Raw genomic sequence first — 6,945 nt, forward strand, 5'->3', positions numbered from 1 at the left:
GGTGCTTACATACACTTCTTTTACCTGGGTACCAATGGCCCCTATCCGAATTGCCTTTGCTCATCCACAATGTGCTATGTACTGGAACACTGCACTCTGTATTACACACAGCACGACTCCTTAGGTCCCGAACATTCCTTCATGTGGCTTACCCATTCCGGCAGGTACTCTTACGTCTGATAAATGATCACTTTGGGAAGCAGTTGGTGTCTCCGTCATTGGTGACCTCTTTGAGGATGAAATATTGCTTTCACACCGTGACTTTATACAATCTCATGATATTCCTGGGGCTCTGTTCCTTACAAGTCACAATCCTATGTTACATACACCAACACTGGTCTCCACATGGTGAAGAACTGGACACACACACACACTAGTAAAGGCACTTTATGATACAGGCACAGGCAAGCACTTGGTTAAGTGGCTGGACTCCGTCAACAAAGGGAGAGACAGGGTTCGAGGGCACTCTTAGTCCCCAATCAGTAGATACATAAACAAAGGAAGAGTGTCCGTCAGTGTGGCGTTAATAAAGTAGAAATAGCACGTAAAAATATGAGGCCAGCTGCGGTTGGTCAAAAGACTGGACCAACTTTCAAGAACAAATGCATGATTTTTTCAGGAAACCCTCACTCACCCTAGTGGTGACATGCTTCATCATCGGGTCCACTAGGGAGATCGAGTACCTCCCCAGTGTGCTACGACGCCAGGAGACTGCGGAGCAGGTTTGTGAGAGTGAAGAGTGAAAAAAGTTAAGTGTGGTTAAAAATGTCAGAGGTTGTACCAAAAAATCATTTATTAGCTGGTCAACTTGACATATTAAAATTAAAGACTATGTGCAGGGAAACTAGCCATAAAGAAATACTGGTGTTTCCCTGTTAGGGGAAGGTCAACATGTTTCTGCCCTTTAAGTGTATGAATTTACAGGGCTTTCATCAGGACCAGTAAGCGAGTGTTGCCTCGACAGGTATAGGCGCGCTAAGGCCCACCCTGCTGTAGGCGGTGAAAGTTAAAAAGTAGCACTATGTGTAAAAATTGGTGCGTTAAAAATACAAACCAAAAGGCTAGGGGATTTACCTCTATTGCGTGGAGCCCAGAAGTCTGTAGATAGGTGATAGACAGACAGACAAACAACACACAAAACATAAAAACAAGAACAGACAATCATTATTGATCATGTTTCATGGCCGTTACACTAATAGTGTGGCGTGATACGTGCTAACAAACCTATCAATGGCCGAGATGGATTGCATTGCAGAATAGAGGTTGTGCCCAAGAACCAGGGTGATGGGCCTCAACTAGAACCAGAATCGAGTGATCTGGCACAAGGCGTTGCACAATTGGTGAGGTAATGTAAATGGAGGCTTGCGGTGCTAAGTCCATCCGTGTGGGAAGCCAGGCGGCTGCCCGTAATTGTAACACTACCTATGGTAAGGCGGCGGAGAAATGATCCCCGAGGTGTAGCGTAAGAAGCAGTGCTACGTTGTAATTAAGCGTAGCCCTGCTGGCCGTGGAATTAGAGAACTTAATTAGGCACACAAAATAATGAAAAATATAAGTGAAACAATCCTCACTTGTACTCAATGTGAACCACGCCCCATAGATTCAGGGGGGGGGGGGTGGGAGCGACAATGGCACACCCTATTAAGGTAAAAACAAACATACAACGGAGAGTTCAAAGAATCTGGCAGAATCTCACACACAAACACTTATCTTATTAAGATGTCCAAATGGTTGATCTTACGCCCGCAACGCTCAGCACCCACTCGGCACCTAGCTGTCCCCCGCTGGATCTCGTGGATCACGAGCGAGGTGCAAGCCCGGCGCTAAGAGGGGGAGGCGTCGAGGCGTCTGCCAATGGGAGACGTTTGTTTGAAAGCGAGGCCTGGAAAGCAAGCCCCGCGCTCCCGCGAGCGATGTGCTCGAGGCTTTAAGATCAGAACGAGGCTTGGAATGCAAGCCTCGTGCGCATGCGCGCGCAAGAATAGAGGAATGGATTGTTTTGCAACGAGGCTTGGCAAGCAAGTTTCAGAGGATTGGGTGATTGGACTGTAGACCGGAGGTCCGTTTTATATGCGGACTTTGTTGATAATAAAAGTTCATGGCTGATTATGAACTATAACTGATGGAAAATTGATTACAGAAGGTCAAAAAATAGGGAAGTAAAAAGGTAAATGCCTCCAATGAGTGATGCATCAAGAGAGTTATTATTATAAGTGTGATACATTGTTTTCACATGGTTAGAACTGCAATCTTAGTTAATGCCCTCATGTGGAAAAAATTCATTTTTGATCATTGTTACTGTTTCAGAACGCTGGCCCAAGGTATTTGATCATTTAGTCCCTGGATATGTGTATTGAGTCTATAGACCCAGCGCTGCTCTTTTTCAAACAGGATGTTCTCTCTGTTCCTGGGGTTATTGACCTGTTCTATCACTGTCCAGGTCATATCATTGGGGGTATGATTTGCCTGCAGAAAATGTTCGCTGAGTTTGGTGGTTACTTTCTTGCAGTGAACATTACTGCGATGTTCGTCAATGCGTGTCTTGACTTTCCGGGTTGTCATGCCCACATATCACTTGGCACACGGGCAGGTAATCAGATATATAACATTAGTGGAGTTACAGTTGGTATGGGATTTTTGGGTCCATACTTTGCCCGGTTCCAGATTTAGCTGTTTGGTGTGGGTGGTTAAATGGCAGACACTGCAGTCGGTACATGGAAAATGCCCAGTAATGGGGGGTAAGTGCCATGGTTCAGTGACGGATCTGGTAAGTGATGACGGGCATGTTAAAGGCCTTGTATGAACCAGGGCATCCTTGAGACTTCTGCCCTTTTTGAAGGAAAAAAAGTGTTTTTTCCCAAACACCCATGCTACTGGTGATAATTCTCCAGTTCTTATTTATAGATTTTTTGACATTGTCTGAAAGCGTACTATAAGTGGTCACACATGTTAATGGTACATCAGTGTCTATTTTCACATTCTCTTCAAGGAGGGCTTCCCGAGGTTGATTCCGAGCCCTGGTCTGTCCTTTGTTGAGGATGCCTTGAGGGTAGCCTCTTTGTCTCAATTTGACAGTTAGGTCCTTTGCCTGTGTCTTATAATCTGTGGTGCTGCTGCAATTTCTTCTTAAGCGGAGGTATTGCCCATAGGGCAAGTTTTCACGCAGTGGCCTTGGATGGAAGCTGCTGAATTGCAGAAGATTGTTCCTTGCCGTAGGTTTGTGATGGGTCACAGTAGTGAGAGATGTTCCCTCGATCCTTATCACTACGTCCAAGAAAACTATTGATTCCTTGTTGTAATTGTGAGTGAATTTTAGATAAGGGTCAAGGGTATTGACCCAGCTCAGGAATTCAATAAGACTGTTTTCAGTGCCAGTCCATAGTATGGGAATGTCATCAATATACCTCCTCCATAATCCTATGGAGGAAGCAAAGGGGTTGGATGTAGGCAGGATATGCTTGGTCTCAAAATCGTATACGTACAACCCCGCTACGCTAGGAGCGAAGGTGCTGCCCATTGAGGTCCCTGTGCATTGGAGGTACAGTTGCCCTTTATACTCAAAGTAATTTTCTTTAAGTGCCATCCTTGCACATTGTAGGATGAACGCCTTTGGTGTGATGTATTCCCAGGTCACTGTGTCCAGTGTTTGTGCCAGTACCCGTAGTGTTTCTTCCTGAGGGATACTGGTGTACAGACTCTCTATGTCCATAGTGACCAGGATGACAGAGTCTGGTTCAAAAGAGATGTCATTCAGTAGCCTGAGAAGGCTTTTTGTGTCCTTCAGGTAGGTGCTAGAGTTTTGCACTATTGGTTTTAGATAATAGTCGCAGAAAGTGGATAGAGGTTCCAGTACTGAGCCAATGCCAGACACTATGGGGCGTCCTGGTGGCGGTAATACATTTTTGTGTGTTTTTGGCAATGTATAAAAATATGGGATCGTTGGACCCCCTGCCATAAGGTATGCCGCCTCATGAGGAGAGATATGTTCGTTCAGCTCTGCCTCTCGTACAAATGTGGATATTCGTGCTTTCATTTCAGCAGTTGGGTCTGTGGTAAGAGGGGTATAGTTAGTTCTGTCATTTAGAAGAGTCAAGCAGACTTTATCGTAATCCGCAGTATCCTGGATGACAATCCCACCGCCCTTGTCGGTGGGTTTTATGACAATGTCTTTGTCATTTTTCAAGTTCTCAAGGGCTTTGTGTTCTGCCGCCGAGAAATTGTTGAACCGTTTGGGATTTTCAAAGGCTTCCAGGTCTTTTGTGACAGCCTGTTCAAAAGTCGTGATTGCTGCGGGTATGGTATGTGGTGGTGGCATGAAAGTTGATTTTGGTCTGAATTTAGTGTCAAACTCTTGTTCATTGGTTTCAGACTGCTCTTTGGACTCAAAAAACGCCTTGAGTTTAAGTTTTCTAAAGAATTGTGCGAGCTCACAATGGAGTCGAAATTTGTCCGGACGTGAAGTAGGGACAAAACCCAAACCCTTCTCTAGGACTTTAGTCTCGTCTGATGTTAGAATTTTCTTTGAGAGGTTTGTCACAAGACTTAGACCCCACTCGTGCTGGCTGTTGCTGTTCGACTGCGAGTGTGTTTCCCCACTGCGTCTTCGTCCTCCCAGGTCACTCGTGTGTTCCCTCTGCTCCGTCCCCGTCCCCGCCCGCCTCTCCCTAAAAAAGGCATGGGTGGGTGATTTTGGGGAAAAAGGGGTTGCATGTAGGGGTTCCAGTTCATCATCGGGAACTGGGGTTGTTGGTAAAACAGAGGTGGGGGACCATTGTTTGGTTGACCATAATTCTGCCATCTTGGTTGTTGTGTGGGATAATTAAATCTGCCTCTCCCCCCTCTACGTCCTCTTTGTTTTGGGCTCTGGCTGCTCGTAGTGCTCCCACTGGACGAGTGGCTGTCTGAATCATCAGATTTGTTAGTGTCCTTTTTCGGTGCACTATAGTTAGGATCAGAGTAGGGGTATATACTTTCAAATTTAAATTTTTTTAGATCTTTTTGGAATTTCGTTAATTTTGCCTGCATCAGATTGTCTTTGTATTCTACGAGGTCTCTATTGATTTCGTCCAACTTTTTTTTATATCCAGTTATCGTAGCTTTGAACTGGGCTTCTGTCTGTTGGATCTCGACCTGCAGAGTTTCTGATAGGCGAAGTGCTGTTTTAATAATCAACACTAGCCAGTCTCTTGTGCAATGCCATGCAATCATGGCCCAATCCCTTCTGAAAGTGGCATCATTTAAAAATATCCTTGGAGCATTGGTGACCAATAGCCCTTTTGGGGCTGAGTTAGAGGTGAGGTATTGTTTAAGAATTGTGCCATGTAATATGGTTCTAATTCTGTCACGCTTGAGTTCAGTCAATTGTTCCCATTCTGCCGTGTGTGACACTGCTTGCGCAATTGCTGGGTCTGCAAATATGTTTGGATCTGCCAGTAATTCGTCTATTTCCTCCGTAGTGAATGTTAATCCCAGGTTTGGTGTTGCCATTTTGGTTTCTATAGATACCAGGTACTGTATCTATGAAAAATGTATATTGAATTATCAAAGAAGGGGGAACTCTCACTGCTGTGTGCAGCTAGATATCCGTCAACAAAGGGAGAGACAGGGTTCGAGGGCACTCTTAGTCCCCAATCAGTAGATACATAAACAAAGGAAGAGTGTCCGTCAGTGTGGCGTTAATAAAGTAGAAATAGCACGTAAAAATATGAGGCCAGCTGTGGTTGGTCAAAAGACTGGACCAACTTTCATGAAAAAATGCATGATTTTTTCAGGAAACCCTCACTCACCCTAGTGGTGACATGCTTCATCATCGGGTCCACTAGGGAGATCGAGTACCTCCCCAGTGTGCTACGACGCCAGGAGACTGCGGAGCAGGTTTGTGAGAGTGAAGAGTGAAAAAAGTTAAGTGTGGTTAAAAATGTCAGAGGTTGTACCAAAAAATCATTTATTAGCTGGTCAACTTGACATATTAAAATTAAAGACTATGTGCAGGGAAACTAGCCATAAAGAAATACTGGTGTTTCCCTGTTAGGGGAAGGTCAACATGTTTCTGCCCTTTAAGTGTATGAATTTACAGGGCTTTCATCAGGACCAGTAAGCGAGTGTTGCCTCAACAGGTATAGGCGCGCTAAGGCCCACCCTGCTGTAGGCGGTGAAAGTTAAAAAGTAGCACTATGTGTAAAAATTGGTGCGTTAAAAATGCAAACCAAAAGGCTAGGGGATTTACCTCTATTGCGAGGAGCCCAGAAGTCTGTAGATAGGTGATAGACAGACAGACAAACAACACACAAAACATAAAAACAAGAACAGACAATCATTATTGATCATGTTTCATGGCCGTTACACTAATAGTGTGGCGTGATACGTGCTAACAAACCTATCAATGGCCGTGGCCGAGATGGATTGCATTGCAGAATAGAGGTTGTGCCCAAGAACCAGGGTGATGGGCCTCAACTAGAACCAGAATCGAGTGATCTGGCACAAGGCGTTGCACAATTGGTGAGGTAATGTAAATGGAGGCTTGCGGTGCTAAGTCCATCCGTGTGGGAAGCCAGGCGGCTGCCCGTAATTGTAACACTACCTATGGTAAGGCGGCGGAGAAATGATCCCCGAGGTGTAGCGTAAGAAGCAGTGCTACGTTGTAATTAAGCGTAGCCCTGCTGGCCGTGGAATTAGAGAACTTAATTAGGCACACAAAATAATGAAAAATATAAGTGAAACAATCCTCACTTGTACTCAATGTGAACCACGCCCCATAGATTCAGGGGGGGGTGGGAGCGACAATGGCACACCCTATTAAGGTAAAAACAAACATACAACGGAGAGTTCAAAGAATCTGGCAGAATCTCACACACAAACACTTATCTTATTAAGATGTCCAAATGGTTGATCTTACGCCCGCAACGCTCAGCACCTAGCTGTCCCCCGCTGGATCTTGTGGATCAC

This window comes from Lissotriton vulgaris, chromosome 3_1 (genome assembly GCF_964263255.1).
Source record: "Lissotriton vulgaris chromosome 3_1, aLisVul1.2, whole genome shotgun sequence".
Lineage (NCBI taxonomy): Eukaryota > Metazoa > Chordata > Amphibia > Caudata > Salamandridae > Lissotriton > Lissotriton vulgaris.